Source organism: Manis javanica, chromosome 2 (assembly GCF_040802235.1).
Source record: "Manis javanica isolate MJ-LG chromosome 2, MJ_LKY, whole genome shotgun sequence".
In the NCBI taxonomy this organism is placed as follows: Eukaryota; Metazoa; Chordata; class Mammalia; order Pholidota; family Manidae; genus Manis; species Manis javanica.
Genome location: NC_133157.1, coordinates 36,570,618 through 36,592,895, shown reverse-complemented (window position 1 = coordinate 36,592,895; position 22,278 = coordinate 36,570,618). Strand labels below are relative to the sequence as shown.

Here is a 22,278-nt window from a genome sequence, read left to right as displayed (position 1 = left end):
GACCCAGAAATCCCACTTCTAGAAATTTACCCTAAGAATGCAGCACTCCAGTTTGAAAAAGACTGATGCACCCCTATGTTTATCGCAGCACTATTTACAATACCCAAGAAATGGAAGCAACTTAAGTGTCCATCAGTAGATGAATGGATAAAGAAGATGTGGTACATAAACACAATGGAATATTATTCAGCCATAAGAAGAAAACACATCCTACCATTTGCAAGAACACAGAAGGAGCTAGAGGGTATTATGCTCAGTAAAATAAGCAAGGTGGAGAAAGACAAACATCAAATGATTTCACTCATATGTGGAGTATAAGAACAAAGCAAAACTGAAGGAACAAAACAGCACCAGTCTCACAGATACCAAGAATGGAGTAACAGTTATCAAAAGGAAAGGAACTGGGGAGGATGGGAAGGTTGGGAGGGATAAGGGTAAAAAAAGGGGCATTACTATTAGCAGACATAATGTAGAGGGGGCACAAGGAGTAGTGATTCTATAGCATCTTACTACGCTAACGGACAGTGACTGTAATGGGGTATGTGGGGGGACTTGACAATGGGAGGAGTCTAGTAAACATAATGTTGCTCATGTAATTGTAGATTGATACCAAAATAAAAAAATAAAATAAATTTTTAAAAAAGAAGATGTGGTACATAAATACAATGGAATATTATTCAACCATAAGAAAACAAATCCTACCATTTGCAACAATGATGGAGCTAGAGGGTATTGTGCTCAGTGAAATAAGCCAGGCAGAGAAAGACAAGTATCAAATGATTTCACTCATCTATGGAGTATAAGAACAAAGCAAAAACTGAAGGAACAAAACAGCAGCAGACTCACAGAACCCAATGTACTAACAGTTACCAAAGGGAAAGAGACTGGGGAGGATCGGTGGGAAGGGAGGGATAAGGGGGAAAATGAGGCATTATGATTAGCACACATAATGTAGTGGTTGGGGGTGCACGGGGAGAGTAGTACAACACAGAGAAGACAAGTAGTAATTCTACACCATCTTACTACACTGATGGACAGTGATTGTAATGGGGTATGTGGTGTGGACTTGATAATGGGGGGAATCTAGTAACCACAATGTTGCTCATGTAATTGTGTATTAATGATACCCAAATAAAAAAATTAAAAATTTTACTAATTCTTTGCCTCAGTATAAGCATTAAGACTTATCTGCATTCTAAGCACTGAACTTTAATCCACATTCATAATGAGTAGGTGATTAGACTAGAAATAATGGCCCCAGTTCCATGGCTAAACGAGAATTATACAGCTTTGTGACACATGAGAAGTACATTGCTTTCTTTATGTTTACTTACTACTGTTAGGAACTAAGCATTTTTCTCTTTTAATTAAGGTTTACTGCTCTGGGTTATATATTCATAAAGAGGCCTTTGGCATAAATGTTGCAAATAGAATCCTTACAAAACAAAACAAAATAAAATGACAGCCCTAGCACATGCTCGCTTTAAACAATCTTGGACTAGCTTAATTTCTGCCAGTATGGCCCTCCACACTAATACTGAAATGTCACAACAGCATGGATTCCTGTTCATAAAAAAAAGTCTTAAGGCACCCAGCTAAAATTTCCAGACATAAAACTGGGATTTTACAGAGCAAGCAAAGAGGGAAAGAAGTGTTACTAGAATCTTCTGGAAAAAACAGCTCAGAAAATATATAAATTTAACAGGATAATTAACAGATAACTTTTCTTTTATTAATTTTATGTAAAATTTCTGGGGACAGTGAATTCATAAATCAAGGTAAAAGTGTAAGTTGTCAAAGTTAAGTATCAACACCCTTAAAAACTCTTACCACCAATGAACTATGAAATAAGGCATGGAAAATAAGACTATAAAATGAACACCTTTAACTCACATACTTTCATACAGGGAAATTCTACATTCTCTTTTCCGGAAACAGAGCTACGTGTAGCATACAGGAATACTTCTGCAGTAAGCACCCAATAGCCAAACCCAAGGAATTCAGTTTACACTTGTGTTCCATCCCCTCCACCCACAAGAACTACTACCCTGTAAGAGGTTCCAAGACAATTCTTAGAATAGAAACAGACAAGATCAAGAGATTCTAAAAATAATCTAGTAAACTCAAACCACACATATATCAGGTTCTTGAGCGGCTGGAAGCACCAAGTCATTTCAATCTATTCAACCAAATTTAAAAACCTGTATTTACTTTATCTCAAAGTAAATTAAAATTTGATAGCTTTTAACACAGGTAAGAACTCCTACTACATTTTTAGCCTCTTTTTAAAAAGTCATCAGCAAAATTCCATATAAAGGTTCCTAGATTATCTAAAATGCAAGAATGATCTTAATAGCAATATAACAAAAGTAAACCTGGAGAATAAATCAACTTGATTAAACTACAAAGACTTTCTCTGCAGAAATGACATTTTTAGAAAATGTTTCATTAACTGCTATGCTTTTCCAGGAATGTTGGAGATAAGATACCTCAGTGAAACAGCTGCATTTTCACGTGATTCCAGAGTTTGGAATGAACTGAAAATGGTTAAAAGCCACCTGCACCTCTATTAAAGCTTAAATAAGCAAATACCACAAGGTCATCAAAAGAGAGCCCTATTTTAAAGCATAAAAAGCATTGTTCGGTAAAACATTAACTAAAAACCCTAATATCATAAAACCCTAAAAGAAAAACAAGGTCACATTTGATCATTCTGAAGAGTTACAGAACACTTTTGGTAACAGGTTTTGATGAAAGCACCAACTGGGCTTTCAGATAGTATCACAATGTGTCAGCATTGGAAATACCTCTAAAACCAGGAGGTTCATGAACACAGTGGTGCAGAGTACCTCATCTACTGTACCAAAAAGGTTTTCATTCCAGAAAAAGCAATACAAATGCCTTTTTCTCAAACAGAATGCAATTAACCCAAGCAACAAGAATTAGTTAATCAGCTAAGGGCCCAACTACTTAAAAGCAGAATATATGATTAATGTTCAAAAAGCAAGCCTTCAATAAGAATGCTCAGAGAGATGCTGTTTACTCAGTCCTGAGGGTAATGAATGGTGCCAGGACTATCTTGGACTGGAGAGGAGGAATAAGGGGTCCTTAATCTATAGGAAGAACTCACTCACTCATTCCCAAAAGCCTAAAACCAGTAAGTAATAATAGCAGCAAACATAGTTTTTAACAAATGTACCAGACATTATTAAAGTGCTTAATATGCACAGTGTTAAGTTTCCCAACAACACTCTGAGGTACGTACTAATATTACTCCCATTTTCCAGACAGGAAACAAAGACCTACAGAGATTCACAGCTAGTAAGTGGTAAAATTAAGATTCAAACACAGGCCATCTGGCTTGAAAGTCTGTGCTCTTAACCAGTATGCTATGCTGCAAGCCTAAGTGTCCAACTCAGCTTCGTCTTCTTATGACAGCATCCATACTGTTGGCATGACCAGCACAGCTCATACCTGATGCAAAAATATGTGGTTCTGGGTCAGAATCTCACCTATATTCCCAGCCTTTATACCGATAGGGAATGGGACTACATATAGCTCCCTTGGCTCTGATGTTACGTGTTTGTACCAGTTCTGTTACGTTTTTACTTGACTTCCAATCTGTGTTCTTGCTTTTTCTATTAAGAAAATACCCACTATTCTCAACCTTCTTCTGCAGAAGAAATTCATTCATTCACTCCTGCATAGAACAGGACTGGAACCTCAGCTGACTGGGAGGTCCAGAGCAACCAGCCAGCAAAAGGTCTGTCAACCTAGTAGAAACTAAAGCAGCTATGGTGCCAAAGGACTTTAGCATGAGACCCAATTCCATGCAGCTAAACTGCCTGTGCTGTGCATGCCAGTAAAGGACCAAGGCTGATGCTTTTATTCTCTACAGCTGCTAAAAGTAGAGTCAGGCCTCAAGCAGCTGGTGAACAAAGTTAACTCCCCTACATTCAGGCCACAGTGTTATCTGCTATTCTGTGCATATAATCTGCCCATGGGAAAGATGCATGTTGGTGGACCTTAATAGTACAGAACATCAAAAATTATTTGATAATAGTCATTTTTCTTCAGGTTACCTAAGGCCAGGGAAGAAAAGGTTATTTAATTATCTATGGCTGCTTTAATATACCTGTCCCACTCCTACGCTGCTAATTTCTTGGCTCTAAACACTCTTTTACCCAAGACCCTAGCTCAGCAGCTATTTTCTGATTGTTTGCCCTCCTATCCCTTGAAAAATCCCTCATTACTCATGATCCATCTTAACCCCTTCTTCTAACAGCCCTATCTCTAAAATAGATATATTTATATAGCATTTAACAAGCTCTACCAAGTTATATGAATACTGTACTTTTAAATACATTCAAACAAGCACCACCAAATAATACAAGATGACACCAACATTAGAGGGTCACTACTCCACAAAAACTAGTAAAGGATCTATTTTTTTATTAAAAAAAACTTGAGAGAAAGGGGAACCCTCCTACACTGCTGGTGGGAATGTAAACTAGTTCAACCATTGTGGAAAACTAAAAATAGAAATCTCATTCGACCCAGAAATTCCACTTCTAGGAATTTACCCTAAGAATGCAGCAACCCACTTTGAAAAAGACAAATGTACCCCTATGTTTATCGCAGCACCATTCACAATAGCCAAGAAATGGAAGCAAACTAAGTGCCCATCAGTAGATGAATGGATAAAGAAGATGTGGTACATATACACAATGGAATATTATTCAGCCATAAGAAGAAAACAAATCCTACCATTTGCAACAACATGGATGGAGTTAGAGGGTATTATGCTCAGTGAAATAAGCCAGGCGGAGAAAGACAAGTATCAAATGATTTCACTCATCTGTGGAGTATAAGATCAAAGAAAAAACTGAAGGAGCAAAACAGCAGCAGACTCACAGAACCCAAGAATGGACTAACAGTTACCAAAGGGAAAAGGACTGGAGTGGATGGGTGGGAAGGGAAGGATAAGGGGGATGGGGGAGAAAGGAGGCATTATGATTAGCATGTATAATGTGGGGAGGCGTGGGGAGGCATGGGGAGGACTGTACAACACAGAGAAGACAAGTAGTGATTCTACAATATCTTACTACGCTGATGGACAATGACTGCAATGGGGAATGTCAGGGGAACTTGGTAATGGGAGGAGTCTAGTAAACATAATGTTCCTCATGTAATTGTAGAGTAATGAGATCAAAAAAAAAACCAACAAGACTGTAATCAGATGAAAATAGAATTTCATAAGTCATCCATTTACTGGAATGTATTAATGGCTTTCTCATAATCCACTGATAATTCTTGGTAAACACAGACAGACACATACACACTCTTTTTTTCTTGCTCCACTTAGATTCTGTCCACCTCATGTATCTTTCTCTGGTCTTGTCCCTAGAATTTGTACCCATCCATATAAACAATAGTACACTTACAGGAAGCTTTTTGCTTTCAGTCTTCACTCAAAGTTCTTCACACAATCTGGGAACATGGAATTACTGGATAATTATGCTATTATCTCCTACCATGTTGCACAGCGGGCCTGAAGAGCCAACAGAATGGTAAAACACAGAAGAACTCAGAAAAGCAGCTACTCCACAAAGCACTAGAAAGTCTCAACCCAGGTTTGCAAGCATACTCTTTAGCCAAATGTGCCATTCCATCCATGTCCAAGTGTTAACAGTGGTATTTCCACAAACATCACGAATATCTCTACAAATTAAGTATCAGTATCAAAGTTTAAGACTCTGGAACAGCAGATCACTATTCACTACCATCCCTGGCTGCACAGTACAATCACTTGGGCAACTTCTAAGAAACAAAACCAGGTCCTAGTAAAATCAGAGATGCTCAGACTAGGACCCAAACATCAATATTCCTTTTAAAAGTTCTCAAAGGATTTCCTTTCAGATCAGGAACAAGACCAGGATGCCCACTCTCTTCACTTTTATTCAACCTAGTTCTGGAGGTCCTAGCCACGACAATCAAACAACACAGAGAAATAAAAGGCATCCATCCAGATTGGTAAGAAGTTAAACTGTCACTGTTTGAGATAACATGGTATTGTACATAAAGACCCTAAAGAATCCACCCCAAAACTACTAGAACTAGTAACTGAATTTGCCAAAGTTGCAGGATAAAAAATTAATACACAGAAATCTGTTGCATTCCTATATACTAATGATGAACTAGCAGAAAGAGAAATTAAGAAAACACTTCCATTCATAATTTCATCAAAAAGAATAAAACACCTCAGAATAAACCTAACCAAGGACGTGAAAGAGCTATACCCTGAAAACTATAAGACACTCATGAGAGAAATTAAAGACGACACCAATAAATGGAAACACATCCCGTGCTCATGGATAGGAAGAATTAATATTGTTAAAATGGCCATCCCGCCTAAAGCAATCTACAGAATCACTGCAATCCCTATCAAAATACCAACACCATTCTTCAATGAACTAAAACAAATCCTTCTAAAATTCATATAGAACCACAAAAAACCCTGAACAGCCAAAGTAATCCTGAGAAAGACTAAAGCTGGGGGGATTATGCTCCCTGACTTCATGCTCTACTAGAAAGCCACAGTAATCAAGACAATTGGGTACTCACACAACAACAGACCCGTAGATCAATGGAACAGACTACAGAGCCCAGATATTAACCCAAGTATATATGGTCAATTAATATATGATAAAGGAGCCACAGATATACAGTGGGGAAATGACAGCCTCTTCAACAGCTCGTGTTGGCAAAACTGGACAGCTACATATAAGAGAATGAGACTGATTACTGTCTAACTCCATACACAAAAGTAAACTCGAAATGGATCAAAGACCTGAATGTAAGTTATGAAACCATAAAACTCTTTAAGACAACATAGGCAAAAATCTCTTGAATAGAAACAGGAGCAACTTTTTCCTGAACACATCTCCTCGGGCAAGGGAAACAAAAGCAAAAATGAACAAATGGGACTACATCAAATGAAAAAGCTTCTGTACAGCAAAGGACACCATCAGCAAAACAAAAAGGCATCCTACAGTATGGGAGAATATATTTGTAAATGACATATCCGACAAGGGGTTAACATCCAAAATATATAGAGCTCACATGCCTCAACACCCAGAAAGCAAATAACCTGATTAAAAAATGGGTGGAAACAGCATATGCTGATTGATAAAATAAATTAGAAAATGCAGAAAAAACATTGGTAAAATACAAAAACAATGAATTACTAAAATTATGGTCTTACTGGAAACACAGCCTTTCGTGACTACTGGGATTAGGGAATGAAAGACAGTAATATACCTTTCTGCCAGGAAGTCAAGTTGAAGCTGTAGTTGCTGACTGCAAATCTATACTCCTTCCTTTGTGCCTTCTGAAATTTGATTTAAATCAAATAAAATGCATATGAATGAGGAAAGTCACTCCTGTTACCTGTCTGCAGTGGTACTCTGGGTTAACTGCTCCAAACTAGCAATGCAAGGCTGCCTCCAGAGACACAACCTTCAATAAGCCCCCTAACAGTTACCATCATTCCCTGAGCTATCTCCTTCCCTCACATTTTAAAGCAGAAATTGATTCGGAGCTGAATTGGAGTAGTGTGCAAATACAGATGAGAAAGACCAAGTGGAGACTAAAAGGAAACAATAGTAATATGGCAATATTAAGCCTACCATTTATTTGGCAGAGAAACAGCTCTTTCTTTGCACCCCCAATCTGCTGTGGGTTTCTCCGCATGTATAGCAAGACTATAAAAATCAAGGAATCTGAAGTTACCACTTTTGATTTTAGTAGGGGCTAAGAAAAGAGAGGAACAAAGGAGATGCAGTGATTCGGCAGGGAAAAATAAACCATTTCAATGCTCCCCCTCAAAAAAAAATGGGTGGTGGATATGAACAGACACTTCTTCAAAGAAGAAATTCAGATGGCCAACAGGTTCATGAAAAGATGCTCCACATTGCTAATTATCAGGGAAATGCAAATTAAACCCACAATGAGATATCACCTACACCAGTTAGGATGGCCAACACTGAAAATACTAGGAACAACAAATGCTGGTGAGGATGTGGATAAAGGGGAACCCTCCTACACTGCTGGTGGGAATGTAAATTATTTCAACCATGTGGAAAGCAATATGGAGGTTCCTCAAAAAACTAAAACAGAAATACCCTTTGACCCAGGAACTCCACTTCTAGGAATTTACCCAAAAAAAACAAGTTCTCAGATTCAAAAAGACATACGTACCCCTATGTGTATTGCAGCACTATTTAGAATAGCCAAGATATGAAAGCAACCTAAGTGTCCACAGTAGATGAATGCATAAAGAAGATGTGGTACATATACACAATGGAATACTATTCAGCCATAGAAGAAAACAAATCCTACCATTTACAACAACATGGATGGAGCTAGAGGGTATTATGCTGAGTAAAATAAGGCAGGCAAAGACAAAATGATTTCCCTCATTTGTGGAGTATAACAACAAAGCAAAACTGAAGGAACAAAACATCAGACTCACAGACTCCAAGAAGGGACTAGCAATTACCAAAGGGAAAGGCAGGGTGGGGAGGGCAGGGGGTGGGGAGGGAGAAGGGGATTTGTGGGGTATCATGATTAGTGCACATGGTGTGTGGGGATCACGGGAGGACAGTGTAGCACAGAGAAGACAGGTAGGGACTCTGTGGCATCTTACTAGACTGATGGACAGTGACTGCAATGGGGTATAGGGGGGATTAGATAGTAAGGGTGAATGTAGTAACCACATTGTTTTTCTTGTGAAACCTTTACAAGAGTATATATCAATGATACCTTAATAAAAATAAATAATAATAAAGTAAGATAGCATAATAGCACCTCAATAATCCTGTTCAGCTGAGAAATCAGGTATTAAGGCAATATGAAAGAAAATCTTCCAGGGGTCAAATGTTTTTGGTTCCAGTCCTTTTTGATATAAATGCCTTCTAAAATGCAATACATACTTCTCTCCCCTGGCAAATACAATGGAACAAAATCTAACCTTTTCTGAATCTACATCACTTATAGCCACATGAGGGGGGTGTGGGAAATTAATTTGAATCTATTCTAACTCCAGGACATACCTAGGAACTTGCTTTCCCAAATCAATTCATCTTATTATCATCTTTCTTGTACTCTTTCTCAAGAGACCATATGTGTCTGCATGACTTCTGGGCAGCATGATATGGCCATGTTCCTAAAATAATTTCTGAACCCAAGGACAATGCAATCTTTTGCATTGATTTTTAAGTAATTGTCATTTATTTAAAAATCATCTGCATTGCTTATAATCACAGACTCTTTTTTTTTAGGGGGGGCCTTTCAACCCCAAGCCTTATGCAGATTAAACACTGAAACCATTCTTGATTTTCAATAGGTTGCAGAATGACTTCTATGCTATCTTGAATAATTAAGGGACCACCATACCCACCTGAAACATCTGCTGATGTTAGCATGCCATTTTATCAGGTGCCAAGAAAAAGGAAAGAAAAGGAAAAGCAGGGACTATTTCCTGAGTTTTAACAAAAATTGGTAATAAACTGCCAACTGAATGTTCCCATTACAAATTCTCCTATCCCTGGCTCTAGCTGAACATGGCTCTTCCCCAACATGTTCAGCTGTATTAAGCCCCACCTATTCTCTCTTAGGAAAAACAAGTCTAAGAATCATTAGAACATATTTAATGTCAAGAATATCCTAGTCTGTGATAAAGATGGAGACATATTTTTATCATTTTTTGTGTCATACCTTCACTCCTATCCTTCCCCCGCTCTCCAGCTCTGCATCCATCAGATCATGATTAACTTCCCACCAGTTGCTCCGTCCCAAGTGGGAACAGCAGGGAAGTTGCTTCCTCCTTCTGGCTAAATTGCTCTCCCTTTGGCTTAATTGCTTCCCTCTTTCCAAGACCCTGTCAGAAAGGGGAAGAGGTGTCAAACTGTAGACAAATCTACCTCACCATTGTTGGGGACACAAGTTCAGTAAGTCAAATCTTCCTTTCAGTCAAGTCATATTGACTGCAACCAGTCCCAAAAACTAATAATCTTTGCTTATTGATACTCTAAGCCAAAACATTCTCTAAACTATATCAGTTTAACACTTGGTTCTTATTTTCAAGCACAGAAAAGCTTAACAATACTCAACACAGGAAAATCTCCAAACTTCAAGGTGTGAAAAGAACTTTAGGAAAATCCAATATAAACACTCAAAATGTTACTCATTCAACTCATAATCACTTGAACTTTTACCCCATTATCCCACATTAATTTATTGTTTTGGTTTTCGGATAAAGTGGTATCTCTGCTAACCACTGTCATATAGTAGAAAGTGTGAATTACCACTAAAATTGATTAAATACTATACTTTCACAATAGACACAACTTTACATATCTTCAGTTCTCATTAAAGACAACTCTGCATGAACCATTTACATAAACATTTGGCACTCACCTGTTACAAATACACAAATATTTCACAACTATTTTTATAAAGGCTCAGTATATCCATTATTAAACTACTCCAAGACAGCTGTATCATTTCCAGCTATTACGATAGGCCAAAAATATAAATACTGATATATTTAAGTACTTCAGACCCACAGGTTTTTGTTCACATTCTTCAACTTTCCTCATGGATCCAGGATATAAAGTTTTGAGGTTTTTTATTTAAGCATATTTGTTTTATTTAATGGAATTACTGTTTCACTCACGCCAAAAGAAACTTTTTAAAGTGTCTGTTACCTGAAGAATGTATTAAAACAGTCATGCAATCCACTTAAATATTAACACACCTGTCACTTATACCTAGGCTCAGTTTTCATTCAAATACCAAAAACAAAATTCCTTAATAAGGAAATCTTCTACCACTACTTTTGAGAACATATTCCCTATCCTTCTCGAGAAAACAAGTATGTATATAAACACCTGCTCAACTATTCTCTACATCCAGATTAATATAAAAAAAAAAAGGCTAGGAGACAGGAGGTGCCAAGATGGTGGCGTGAGCAGAGCAGCGGAAATCTCCTCCCAAAACCATATATGTTTTCAAAAGTACAACAAATACAACTATTCCTAAAAGAGAGACCAGAAGATAGAGGACAACAGCCAGGCTACATCTACACATGCAAAAACCCAGCACCTCATAAATGGGGTAAGATACAAGCCGCAGCCCGGCGGGACCCGAGTGCCACCTCTACACCAACTCCTCAGAGGGAGAAGAGGAGTTGGAGCGGGGAGAGCAAGTGAGCTCAGGACTGCTAAATACCCAGCCTTAGCCATCTGCACCGGGAACGCAGACACACACTGCATGGTGTGCTGGATACTAGGGAAACGGGACAGAAAAATCTGCGAGTGGGCCACGCAGCAGGCACCCCTGGGACAACAGAAAAGTGAGTGCTCTTTGAAAGTCTTAAAGGGACAGTAGCCTCACAGGTGGACTGAAGCGTTCCTGCTCACTAAGCCCAGCAGCTGGAAATCCCGGGAAACTCCAGGCGCCCTAACCCCTGGGTGGCAACGCAGTGCTGAGGCCCCTCAAGGCGATAAACAGCCTCCCGCCTGTTCCCCCAACAGCACAGCTCCACCATAGCGGAGTAGCAACCTGAGGCCCACCATACCCACATAAGCTGCCTGGGCCAGACTTAGAGGCCCCATCTCCACGCAGCTACCAGCAAAAGCCACTAGCGGTCACCTTTCTCACAGAAGAGGAATGCCACAAACTAGCAAGAAGGGACGTTCTCCCAGCTGAAACACACACCAACTCCCCACAACTACCTTTATCGCTATAAAAAGGCAGAAGAATTTGATCCAGACCAGACTAACAGAGACAAACCCTGAGAAGGAGCTTGGGGAGACAGACCTAAACAATCTTCCTGAAAAAGATTTCAAAATAAAGGTCATAACCATGCTGATGGAGCTGAAGAGAAAACTGCAAGAGCTAACAGACTAACTAGGGAGGGAGACTACAGAAATAAAACAATCTCCTGAAGGACTTAAGAGCAGACTAGATGAGGTGCAAGAGGCCGTTAATGCAACAGAAATCAGAGAAAAGGAACGCAGAGAAGCTGACACAGAGAGAGATAAAAGGATCTCCAGAAATGAAAGAACATTAAGAGAACAGTGAGACCAGTCGAAAAGGAACAATAACTGCATTATAGGGGTACCAGAAGAAGAGACAGAAAAAGGGATAGAAAGTGTATCTGAAGAAATGATTGCTGAAAATTTCCCCAAACTGGGGGAGGAAATAATCGATCAGAGTACAGAAGTACACAGAACTCCCAAAAGAAGGGACCCAAGGAGGACAACACCAAGACACATAATAATTAAAATGGCAAAGATCAAGGACAAGGACAGAGTTTTAAAGGCAGCTAGAAAGAGGAAAAAGGTCACCTACAAAGGAAAACCCATCAGGCTATCATCACACTTCTCAAAAGAAACCTTACAGGCCACAAGAGAATGGCATGATATATTTAATGCAGTGAAACAGAAGAGCCCTGAACCAAAAATACTGTATCCAGCGTGATTATCATTTAAATATGAAGGAGGGATTAAACAATTCCCAGACAAGCAAAAGTTGAGGGAATTTGCCTCCCACAAACCACCTCTACAGGGTATTTTAGAGGGACTGCTCTAGATGGGAGCACTCCTAAGGCTAAACAGATGTCACCAGAGAAAATAAAATCACTACAAAGAAAGTAGACCAAGCAAATACTAACTAAAGGCAAAAAATAAAATCAACAACCCACAAAAGCAGTCAAAGGAAACACAAAAGAGCACAGAATTAAACACCCAACATATAAAGAATGTAGGAGGAGGAATAAGAAGGGAGAGAAATAAAGAACCACCAGACAGTGTCTATAATAGCTCAATAAGCGAGTTAAGTTAGACAGTAAGATACTAAAAAAGCTAACCTTGAACCTTTGGTAACCATGAATGTAAAGCATGCAATGGCAGTAAGTACGTATCTTTCAATAATCACCCTAAATGTAAATGGACTGAATGCACCAATCAAAAGACACAGAGTAATACAATGGATAAAAAAGCAAGACCCATCTGTATGCTGCTTACAAGAGACCCACCTCAAACCCAAAGACATGCACAGACTAAAATTCAAGGGATGGAAAAAGATATTCCATGCAAACAACAGGGAGGAAAACCCAGGTGTTGCAGTACTAGCATCAGACAAAATAGTCTTCAAAACAAAGAAAGTAACAAGAGATAAAGGATATTACATCATGATAAAGGGCTCAGTCCAACACAAGGATATAACCATTATAAATATATATACACCCAACACAGGAGCACCAGCATATGTGAAACAAATACTAACAGAACTAAAGGAAGAAATAGAATGCAATGCACTCATTTTAGGAGACTTCAACACACCACTCACACTAAAGGATAGATCCACCAGACAGAAAATAAGTAAGGACACAGAGGCACTGAACAACACACTAGAACAGATAGATGGTACTAATAGACATCTAGAGAACTCTACATCCAAAAGCAACAGGATACACATTCTTCTCAATTGCACATGGAACATTCTCCAGAATAGACCACATACTAGGCCATAAAAAGAGCCTCAATAATTCAAAAAGATTGAAATCCTACCAACCAATTTTTCAGATCACAAAGGTATAAAACTAGAAATAAATTGTACAAAGAAAACAAAAAGGTTCACAAACACATGGAGGCTTAACAACATGCTCCTAAATAATCAATGGATCAACAACCAAATTAAAATAGAGATCAAGCAATACATGGAAACAAATGACAAGAACAACACAAAGCCCCAACTTCTGTGGGACACAGCAAAAGCAGTCTTAAGAGGAAAGTACATAGCAATCCAGGCATATTTAAAGAAGAAAGAACAATCCCAAATGAATAGTCTAACGTCACAATTATCGAAATTGGAAAAAGAACAAATGAGGCCTAATGTCAGCAGAACTAGGGACATAAAGATCAGAGAAGAAATAAATAAAATTGAGAATAAAACAATAGAAAAAAATCAATGAAACCAAGAGCTGGTTCTTCGAGAAAATAAACAAAATAGATAAACCTCTAGCCAGACTTATTAAGAGAAAAAGAGAATCTGCACACATCAACAGAATCAGAAATGAGAAAGGAAAAATCACGACACACCCTACAGAAATACAAAGAATTATGAGAGAATACTATGAAAAATTGTATGCTAACAAAATGGATGATGTAGAAGAAATGGCAACTTTCTAAAAAAATACAACATTCCAAGATTGACCAAGGAAGAAACAGAAAATCTAAACAGACCGATTACCAGCAACGAAATTGAAGCGGCAATCAAAAAACTACCCAAGAACAAAACCCCCGGGGCCAGATGGACTTACCTTGGAATTTATTAGACATACAGAGAAGACATAGTACCCATTCTCCTTAAAGTTTTCCAAAAAATAGAAGAGGAGGGAATACTCCCAAACTCATTTTACGAAGCCAACATCACCCTAATACCAAAACCAGGCAAAGACCCCACCAAAAAAGAAAACTACAGACCAATATCCCTGATGAACATGGATGCAAAAATACTCAACAAAATATTAGCAAACCAAATTCAAAAATACATCAAAAGGATCATATACCATGACCAAGTGGGATTCATCCCAGGGATGCAAGGATGGTACAACATTCGAAAATTCATCAACATCATCCACCACATCAACAAAAAGGACAAAAACTACATGATCATCTCTGTAGATGCTGAAAAAGCATTTGACAAAATTTAACATCTATTCATGATAAAAACTCTCAACAAAATGGGCACAGAGGGCAAGTACCTCAACATAATAAAGGCCATATATGATAAACCCACAGCTAACATCATACTGAACAGCGAAAAGCTGAAAGCTTTTCCTCTGAGATCAGGAACAAGACAGGGATGCCCACTCTCCCCACTGTTATTCAACATAGTACTGGAGGTCCTAACCACGGCAATCAGACAAACAAAGAAATACAAGGAATCCAGACTGGTAAAGAAGTCAACTGTCACTAGTTGCAGATGACATGATATTGCACATAAAAAACCCTAAAGACTCCACTCCAAAACTACTAGAATATCGGAATTCAGCAGAGTTCCAAGATACAAAATTAACACACACAAATCTGTGGCTTTCCTATACACTGGAAAACAATTCCACTCACAATAGCATCAAAAAGAATAAAATACCTAGGGATAAACCTAACCAAGGAAGTGAAAGATCTATATACCCTGAAAACTACAGGACACTCTTAAGAGAAATTAAAGAGGACACTAACAAATGGGAACTAATCCCATGCTCTTGGCTCGGAAGATTTAAAATCGTCAAAATGGCCATCCTGCCCAAAACAATCTACAGATTTAATGCAATCCCTATCAAATTACCAATAGAATTCTTCAACGAACTTGAAGAAATAGTTCTAAAATTCATATGGAACAACCAAAGACCCCAAATAGCCAAAGCAATCCTGAGAAGGAAGAATAAAGTGGGAGGGATCTCCCTCCCCAACTTCAAGCTCTACTACAAAGCCACAGTACTCAAGACAATTTGGTACTGGCACAAGAACAGACCCAAGACCGGTGGAACAGAATAGAGACTCCAGACATTAAACCAAACAAATATGGTCAGTTAATATATGATAAAGGAGCCATGGACATACAATGGGGAAATGACAGCCTCTTCAACAGTTGGTGCTGGCAAAACTGGACAGCTAGCTACATGTAGGAGAATGAAACTGGACCATTGTCTAATACGATAATACACAAAAATAAATTCAAAATGGACCAAAGACTTGAATGTAAGTCATAAAACCATAAAACTCTTATAGAAAAACATAGGCAAAAATCTCTTGGATGTAAACATGAGCGACGTCTTCATGAACATATCTCCCCAGGCAAGGGAAACAAAAGCAAAAATGAACAAGTGGGACTATGTCAAGCTGAAAAGCTTCTGTCCAGCAAAGGACACCATCAATAGAACAAAAAGGTATCCTACAGTATGGGACAATATATTCATAAATGACAAATCCAATAAGGGTTGTCATCCAAAATCTATAAAGAGCTCACATACCTCAACAAACAAAAAGCAAAGAATCCAATTAAAAAATGGGCAGAGGAGCTGAACAGACAGTTCTCAAAGAAGAAATTCAGATGGCCAACAGACACATGAAAAGATCTTCCACATCCGCTAGTCATCAGAAAAATGCAAATTAAAATCACAATGAGATATCATCTCACACCAGTAAGGATCACCACCATCCAAAAGACAAACAACAACAAATGTTGTTGAGGTTGTGCAGAAAGCAGAACCCTCCTACACTGCTGATGGGAATGTAAATTAGTTCAACCATTATGGAAAGCAATATGGAGGTTCCTCAAAAAGCTCTAAATAGAAATACCATTTGACCCAGGAATTCCACTTCTAGGAATTTACGCTAAGAATGCAGCACTCCAGTTTGAAAAAGACAGATGCACCCCTCTGTTTGTCGCTGCACTATTTACAATAGCCAAGATATGGAAGCAACCTAAATGTCCATCAGTAGATGAATGGATAAAGAAGATGTGGTACATATACACAATGGAATATTACTCAGCCACAAGAAAAAAACAGATCCTACCATTTGCAACATGTGGATGGAGCTAGAGGGTATTACGCTCAGTGAAATAGGCCAGGCGGAGAGAGACAAGTACCAAATGATTTCACTCATATGTGGAGTATAAGAACAAAGGAAAACTGAAGGAACAAAACAGCAGCAGAATCACAGAACCCAAGAGTGGACTAATAGTTAACAAAGGGAAAGGGACTGGGGAGGATGGGTGGGAAGGGAGGGACAAGGGCGGGAAAAACGAAAGGGAGCATTACGATTAGCATGTATAGTACGTGGGGGGCACGGGGAGGGCTGTGCAACACAGAGAAGAAAAGTAGTGATTTTACAGCATCTTACTACGCTGATGGACAGTGACTGTGAAGGGGTATGTGGGGGAGACTTGGTGAACGGGGGAGCCTAGTAAACATAATATTCTTCATGTAATTGTAGATTAATGATACCAAAGTTTTTTTTTTAATTTTTAATAAATAAATAAAATTAGAGCAATACCAAAAGTTGTCCGAGGATGTGAAACTCTTACCCATTTAATCTTAAGAAAAGTTCCCATGTCTAAGATATCCACTGTATATGTGAACTAAACTTCTTCCCTAGGCTTCCAGAGTATTAATAATAACATCCTCAAGAGAATTTAGAAAACAGTCACTCAATTTCCTGTGTTCTGTAGTTCAGATGAGATGCCTAAAAGAATGCCTGTACAACACTGTAGAAAACAGTTTGGAATTACCTAGCAAAGTTATATATACCGCACACACAACCCCAAAATTCCACTTCATTATAAATAGTCATCATCTGTTTTAGGGGGAAGGAAGAAACGTAAGAGATCACAAGACCACAAGTTTAATCTGTAATGACAAAAAAAACTGGAAATGAGGCAAACATCCATCACAACAGAGTAAGTTATGGCATATATCCTTACAATAGAATACCAATCCTACTAGATATGACTGACAGCACTAAGAATCAGCGTGGATGAATCAAAAACATACAAGAGTGAAACAAGTATCAGAAGACTCATACAATTTAGATCAAGATTGAAAATGGACAGTATTAAACTACGTTCCGTTTGTGGATATGTAAGTATGGAATAAAAATTACTCTAAGAAACAGCAAACCCAAAATGTAGGGTTAATGGTCACTTCTGGGAACGGGAGAAACGAATGCTATGCGAGATACACAGGGGCTTTATGTTTTAGTTCTTGGTCATTTTCTTCTTCTTTTTGAAAATTCTACATGTGTTTTTATACCTCATCCTTTATACCTTCTTTGGCTAGTGCGTATTTTTCAACAAAAATGGTAAAGTATGCAAAATACGATCCCACTTTTTTAAAAGTATATACTTTATATAAAAGAATAATGATTAATACTAAAATGTTATACCATAATGACATTTTCATTCTATTCTTTCAAATTTTCTAAAATGTATTTTCTTAGCTAAAATAGTGCCGGCCAAAGGTTTCTCTCAGCCACCTAACATAGAAGAGGCAAGGATTGAGCCTCCCAAAGAAGTGCTGTTCTACTGATACCTTGATTTTAAACGTCTGGCTTTCAGAACTGTGAGAGGAATCACAGTTTTCCTTGTTTTAAGGAATCAAAAAGAAAGATAGTGCCGACCAGCCTGCCCCCAAAACCTTTCCATAAAATGGAAATCTGTAATTGAATTTGAGAAAAAAAGGGGGAGTGGGTTTGGTCTAGAAAACAATTTAAAGTTAGGCTTGTCAATCAATCCGAAAGCCAGTCATTTTTTCCAAAACCGTGTTTCAGTTAAACTTTTATTTTTTTGAAGCCCACTTTTTCTCTGTTATAATGATTTGACAATGCCAAACACTGTTATCAAATGTGAAGTTCCCATACTTCAAAGAGCACACATTCCAGCCAGGTAGACACACAATAGAGGTAGCATACTACACACCTTGCCCAAGCCCATCCGTCTGCTTGGAAAGCAGCATGATAGGGTGGCAAGTACAGTCAAAAGGCCTTTAACTTTCTCAGTTGAGCCTGAGTGAGTGTTCAGAGTGTTTTTGTATGGGGAGTGAAGGGACAGAAGGAGGCAGAAAAAGAGAATGGTGAGAAAATAAGACAGAAATAAGAGAAAAAGATGGAGGATGTAGAGAGAATTAAAGAAGACAGAGAGGGAGAAAGACAGCATTAACAAGTAATCTGGGCTTCAAAAAGTCTTCATAAGTAGATTATCTACTTGACAGAGAATGAGACTACATGTGAAAAAAATATGTAAGTAGTAATGTATTATTATTGGAATGTATATGTTCAGTACAAGGATAAATGAGAAAATTCCTATGTAACATCTTAAAAACAGGTTAACATCATCACTGCCAGTATCAAGAAACAGAGTTACAGCAACAGGTCTTAAATCCAAATGAAATTCTCTCTTCTGTAAATCTTTGAAAATGTTCTCATAAGGAAACAAGTTTTAGACCCAAATATGTTCTATTACTTTTAGAGTCCTAAATGAAGACAGACAAGCAACACATTCCTAAGAACTTTTGAAAGAATACAGCCTGGTCTTAAATAAAGCTATTCTTTAATCCAAGCCCCAGTTCATAAATTAATTCAAAGTTAACTGGGTTCCAATTCAACTGAGCTCATAACTCCAGTATGAAAATGAGTTAACCTAAAAATCGAGATTCACTCTAGTACACATGCTATGTCGGCCAGAAATTTAAAAACCTGGTCTTCAAATCCTATGCCAAGAAATTCCAAAAGCTAAAATAGTTTATTTTCTTAAAAAAATATAACATAATGTTCCTCATGTAATTGTAGATTAATGATACCAAAATAAAAAAATAAAAATAAAAAAAAGCAGGACATGAAGCATCTTCCAGACATACTGCCAAGAAAACTTAAAAAAAAAAAAATGAGTAACAAGTATCAGCATAGGGAGTTTGCATTGTAATTGTCAAACTAAGCCAATTAATTTGGTTCTTGGACTTGAAGAAAACAAGAATTGCATTCCTAAGTATTTATTTATGGTTAGGTCAAAATTATTTCAAAATCTATTACATGTTACAAGGTGAAACTCTCTTACAAGTCTGCCCTCCCTTTACCTTCCTTCAAGTTGTATCTGCTGTTTGGTCGGGGGCAGGGGGGGCGCCAGGGGGAGAGGCATTGTTCCTAAAAATCAGACATCCACCAGCTCACCAGTCAACACCACTGTTGCCATAACATTCAGCTTTTAAAGGACACTGCATTTACTCACATTAAGCAGGCTAATTGATATTTGCTAACCTACAGGTTTCCTCTCAAGAATTAATAAAGATTTAAGAGCAGAGGGACTTCATCTGTGAATTCATGCAGACTCCTTTTGAGCAGGCATTAATCCTTTGTAATTCACTTACATCAAAAGTGCTATAACAACAAAATCTCAAGGTCATTAAAAAAAAAAGGACTGGGGAACCAACAGTTCAAGGTGAACACTTTCAAAGTAAGAGCTTCACTTCAGACCAGTAGAAACTTTCAAGACTGGTTTATACTTTCTACATGTAGTTTACGCTGAAAGGAGTAGAGAGCAACCAGTTCCCATCAAAGAAAAAGTATGAAAGTATAAAAAAGTTCTCCTACCATTTCTCCCCAAACACTAAATCACTCAGATTAACAGCAAGAGACTCTCATAATAAGCACTGCACAGGCTGCACAAGGTACCAGGAAAGGGAAGCTGAGATATTGTAGTTCTTCCAGCCTGGTTCTAAAGGAACTTCCATGTGACTACTGCAGGTCCAGCCCACATTTAAAGAGAGAGGCCAAAGGAAATCAGAACAGCAGAAAACAGGCAAGAGAAGCAATTTCCACAGACCTTTGCCGGGTCTTCGTTCCCTTGCCACCACTGCCAGACACATTTCAATCCTAACAAAAACCTCCCTTCTCCTAATTATTATGGGTCAGAAGCAACAGAGAATCAAACAAGGAAATCACAGCTGTGGGAAAAAAGCAGGAGAGGGGTGAGGGAAAAATCTCATCACACATGTGAAATTGCCACTCAGAAGGAACATACTGGAGACAAGCAGAAGAGTGGCGAGAAAACGAATCATTTCTGCCTGATGCTAAGAAGAGCCTTGGCAAGGAGAACAGCCCTAGCCAAGGGGGCCTGCAGGCACTTAAGAGATGTTGGTGTACTGGAAGAACCTACCGTCTCCTAAGGGTGACATTCATTCCCTTTCCTGAGACAGACAGGCACTACCCTAATCCAAGCACCCAATGCCTAGGTTACAGGAGAGTTTAGGTATTATGTTCATTTTCCTTCCACCTTTATTAGACAAACTGACACTAAAATTAGAATGTGCAATTCATGGCAAAAAGTGAGAAATACACTATTAACATACCTCTTGGTTAAAAAATGCTATCATAAGGGAAGAGAAAATAAAAGAACTAGGTTTACCCAAAAACTTGCATGCCCTTCAAATAAAAGATGACCTTTGGATACCTTATGTAGACCTTTAAAAACTTAACTGTTAAAGACACACAGTTGCTGAATGCAGACAGACAATAAGCCTAAATACTGGCAGACCATATAGCTCGGATATAACCACCACAGGATCATGTCAAACAGGAAATAACTAGAATGATGATGGGATCAACTACAGAGAACAAGGATAAGAGACCAGACTGGTAACACTTGAGAGGCCTGGGCAACTAATTCAACTGAAAACCCAGGGCAAAAGGTGGGAAAGCGAAGTGGGAAAAGTGATTTAGAAGGAAAAAAACTGAGATGTAATATACTAATTAAGGAATAACATTTCGAATATGTATTATAACACAGGTTTAGTTTACAAAACGCTCTCAAACCTAAAGTAAAGAACTATGACACAACCAAACTACAGGAACTGGGGGAAAAAACTGGGTCCCAAGAGTCTGACACCAAAGCCTTCCAAACGAAAAGGAGAAGCAGAATTTAACTATGCCTCCGGGTGAGCTGGGAAAGACTAGAGAGCGCAGAAGTTGGGTCCTGAGATATGCAGTCCCGGGACTAGACAGGCGTGGAAACGGAAAGGTGGTCAGGATGGGGAGCTTCAACGTGGAGAGGCAGCTCCAGCGGACTGGCAGGAAAGGGACAGAGGTGTGGGAGAAAACCACACCCTCCCAGGCAGAAACCCGAAGGGGGGAGGGGAAAGCGCCCCCGGGGGGTTGGGTGGGGCAGGGCCGACTAGGACCTGGGAAGGCAGGAAACAGCACAGGGCAACCCACGGGAGAGAGGAAAGAGGGCGCCTGGGCCTGAGCATACTGCGGACGTATGAAACTGGCGAGGGAAGCTCGGCCCGCACCGCACGGGTAGACGCTGGGGCACTACGAAGGGGACAGAGGAAAAAGCTGAAACCAGAACTAGAAAGCACACGCTACAGCGCTCAGAGACCTGGAACGGGAAAGGACAGAAGGTACCAATTACCGCTGCTGTTCTCGCTGGACTCGGGACCCACCGCTGCCACCGCCGGTCGTTACCTGCCAATGTGCCTCTTACAAAGCGGCGGCGGCGGCAGCAGAGGCGATTATGCCCGTCACGTGATCTCCGCGTCACGGACTAAGGAGGGGCCACCACACGTAGCTCGTGCGCAGCTCTTCTGCCCGCCCACAGAGCGCGTCCCTTCCTCTAGCTAACCCCCACGCCTACGTGCGAGGCCCACAGAGCCCA

General features: G+C 39.1%; 1 protein-coding gene across 8 annotated transcripts in view; it reads right to left on the bottom strand.

Moving 5' to 3' along the window:
* The window catches only part of UBAP2 (ubiquitin associated protein 2), a 146,055-nt gene that overhangs the window by 123,346 nt on the left and 431 nt on the right, over positions 1-22,278 (bottom strand). The window contains exon 1 of one of the 8 annotated variants that reach the window (XM_037009820.2): positions 22,036-22,179. The exons of 2 other annotated variants lie outside the window; for them this stretch is intronic. The gene's annotated coding sequence lies outside the window, so the exon portion shown is untranslated. Of the gene's footprint in view, positions 1-9,777; positions 9,928-22,002; positions 22,180-22,278 lie in introns of those variants that run through there. 5 more of the 8 variants (XM_037009825.2, XM_037009832.2, XM_037009822.2 and 2 more) reach the window with 5 other exon arrangements.